This window comes from Triticum aestivum, chromosome 7D (assembly GCF_018294505.1).
Source record: "Triticum aestivum cultivar Chinese Spring chromosome 7D, IWGSC CS RefSeq v2.1, whole genome shotgun sequence".
NCBI classification, from domain to species: domain Eukaryota; kingdom Viridiplantae; phylum Streptophyta; class Magnoliopsida; order Poales; family Poaceae; genus Triticum; species Triticum aestivum.
The window spans coordinates 365,433,097-365,436,806 of NC_057814.1; positions in this window are offsets into that span (position 1 = coordinate 365,433,097).

Genomic DNA, 3,710 nt, shown 5'->3' on the forward strand with positions numbered 1-3,710 from the left:
GGAGCAATCAAAAATTATAGATACGTTGGAGACATATCAAACCTCAAGGTCACAAAGAGGTTTGTGGATGGCGGGGCCGGGTTGAATCTGATTTCCCCGGCAGTCATCAACAAGCTTCAGATAGGAGAAGAAGAGCTAGAAGTCACCGACACGTTTCAAGGAGTCATTCTCGGCAGGAGCCATCCCAAAGGGAAATATTACGTTGCCGGGGATGTTTGGGGGAGAACTGAACTATCGGACTAAGAAGATTATGTTTGATGTGTTTGATCTCCCCCTGCCGTACAATGGGATTTTGGGACGCCCGGCCCTGGCTAAGTTCATGGCAGCATCCCACTATGCTTATAACACTTTGAAGATGCCTGGGCCACTAGGAGTCATCACTATCCCATCAGATGAGAAGGATGCAATTATCTGCGTGGACAAGATGTACCGGGATGCAGTCGCAGCAGAGGCTGCAGCTCCCGCCAAGGAAAGCAAAGGAAAGAAGAGGGATTGTTGGAACTCCGGCAAGGGGTCCGGGAACCGTGCCCCCTCGGAGTGCACAGCACCCGTTGATGACATGCCGGAGTGTTCCAACAGCAAGAGATCCAAGGTTACTGCATCCTAAGTAAAGAAGGTCCCGGTAGGGCTGGCTGGCGTTGATCGTACTTTCACTATCAGCGCCACCCTTGATGACAAATAGGAAAGCGCGCTCGTTGCCTTCCTGCGGGCGAATATCGATGTGTTTGCGTGGCAACCATTTTATATGCCCGGTGTTCCCAGGGAGGTAATCGACCACCACCTTGCTGTCTGCCCACATGCCTGACCCATCAAGCAGAAAGTCCGGAAGCAGGCCTTGGAGCGGCAGCAGTTCATTGCCGAGGAAATCAAGAAACTAGAGGCAGTTGGTTTGGTCAGAGGAGTATTGCATCCTACCTGGTTAGCAAATCCAGTGGTGGTCCGGAAGGCGAATGGGAAATGGAGGCTTTGCATTGATTTCACATATCTCAACATGGCTTGCCCGAAGGACCCGTTCCCCTTGCCGCGCATCGACCAGATCGTGGATTCCACTTCAGGTTGTGATTTGCTCTCATTTCTGGATGCATACTCCGGGTATCACCAGATCTACAAGTCCAGGGAAGATGAGGAGAAGACATCGTTCATCACTCCATGTGGTACGTATTGCTTTGTCCGCATGCCTTTCAGATTAAAGAGTGTCGAGTCCACTTTTGCAAGAGCAGTCCAGATTGGTTTTGAGCCACAGTTGCACAGAAATATATAAGCCTATATGGATGACAACGTGGTCAAAACCAAGGATAAGACCACCCTTATCCAGGATTTGGAGGAGACATTTGCTAATCTGCACAAGATCAACTTGAAGCTTAATCCGGAGAAGTGTGTAGTCGGTGTTCCCTCCGGCAAGCTACTTGGATTCTTCATGTCCCATCGGGGGATCGAAGCTAACCCTGACAAGATCAAGGCCATTGACCAGACCCAAGAACCAAGGACAGTTAAGGATGTAAGGCGCTTGACGGGATGCATTGCCGCGCTAAGCAGATTCATTTCCAAGTCTGCCGAGCGTGCCATGTCGTTCTTTAAAATTTTGAAGAAAGCGGGGCCTATGAAGTGGACCCCGGAAGCAGATGCAGCTCTGCAGGAATTGAAGGCCTACATATCATCTGTGCCTACCTTGGTTGCACCCAAACCCCAAGAGCCGTTATTGCTTTACTTGGCGGCAACCAACCAAGTGGTCAGCACGGCCTTGGTAGCACAGGGAGAGGTGGATGAGGCAGAAAGTGGCCACGTCACGACAGAGTCGGAAAAGGATCAGAATAGCAATGAGCACGGCAACGAGGGCAACCCAAAGGACGCGGCAAGGAAGAAAGTGGTGCAGCGCCCAGTATACTTCGTCAGCTCCTTGTTACAAGGGGCTAGATTGAGGTACTCTGGCGTGCAAAAATTGATCTTTGGCCTCATCACGGCCTCAAGGAAACTACGCTACTACTTCCAAGCCCGTGAGATCACGGTTGTCACTCATTTCCCTTTGCAAAGGATACTTCAAAACCCTGAGGCCACCGGCAGAATAGTGGAGTGGGCTTTGGAGTTATCCAGCTTTGGTTTGAAGTTTGAGAGCACATCAACTATTCAGAGCAGGGCACTGGCAGAGTTTATTGCAGAATGGATGCCAACCCCTGATGAAGAAGTGACAGAAACAGCTCTCCCCTGCAAGGAATCACCCCAAGAATGGATTATGTATTTTGATGGGGCCTTTTCCCTACAAGGTGCAGGGGCTGGCGTGCTTCTTGTTGCCCCCTCCGGGGAGCACTTGAAGTACGTCGTCCAAATGCACTTTCCCCGGGAAGAAGCCACCAACAATACAGCTGAGTATGAAGGGCTCCTTGCCGGGCTCAGGATTGCAGCAGAATTGGGAATTAAGAAGCTGATCATTCGAGGAGATTCACAGCTTGTGGTGAGACAAGTCAACAAGGATTATCAAAGCCCATTGATGGAAGCATACGTCGAGGAAGTGAGGAGAGTGGAGGAGCACTTTGATGGGTTGCAAACAGAGCACGTACCCCGTGCGGAAAACAGCATAGCTGATCACCTGTCAAAGTGTGCTGCACAGAAGCTTCCTGTGGAACCAGGAACTTTTGTTCTCCATCTCTCTCAGCCCTCCGTATCACCAGCCACAATGGCCCAGAAAAGGAGAAAGTTGGACTACGGTAAGCCTCTCCCGGTCGAGCCGTCCGCTCCTGGCAGAGACCATGCCAGAAACAACTCCTCACAGCCTGCCGGACCACCCCCTCCAGCCAGGCCTATGGACCCCGTGAACGAGGCTGGTGCTCCCGCAGCAAAGGACGTGCCGCTAGTCCTTGTTGCCGAGCCCCAGGCTCCAACTTGGGCAAGGCACATCGTCCACTTCCTCCAAACAGGAGAAATCCCGGCCACCAAGATGAAGCTGAGAAAGTAGCCCGAAGGGCCAGTATGTATCAGTTTGTCTATGACACTCTGTACAGAAGGAGGCCCAACGGAGTGAAATTGAAGTGTGTTGGCAGGAGATGGAAAGGAACTGCTGGCTGAGATTCACAGAGGAATGTGTGGCTCACACATTGGATCAAGGGCATTAGTTGGGAAAGCATTCCGGCAAGGATTTTATTGGCCCATAGCCTACCAAGATGCAGTCGAGCTCGTCATGACATGTGAAGCCTGCCAGTTCCATTCCAAGAGAACACACCTGCCTGCCCAAGCCCTTCAGACAATCCCTCTATCATGGCCATTTTCGGTCTGGGGGCTCGATATCCTCGGCCCCTTCCCCCAAGAAATAGGGGTCTTTGAATTCTTGTTCGTTGCCATCGAAAAGCTTACAAAGTGGCTGGAAGTGACTACCGTGAGAAAGGTGACTGCTCAGTCAGCTATCAAGTTCTTGAAAGAATTGGTGTGTCGTTTCGGAGTTCCGGCGAGGATCATCACTAACAACGGCACCCACTTCACAAGCCACGCCTTCATGCAATACGTTCATGCCCTCGGATGAAAGATCTCATTCGCTTCTGTGGCACACACCCGGAGTAATGGACAAGCTGAGAGGGCGAACGCAGAAGTGCCTCGTGGACTCAAGAACTTTTGATACGCTGCAGAAGCATGGTAGGCGGTGGATCGAGGAGCTGCCGATAGTTCTCTGGTCCTAAGAACGACACCTAACTGAGCTACTGGGCAGACTCCCTTCTCCCTGG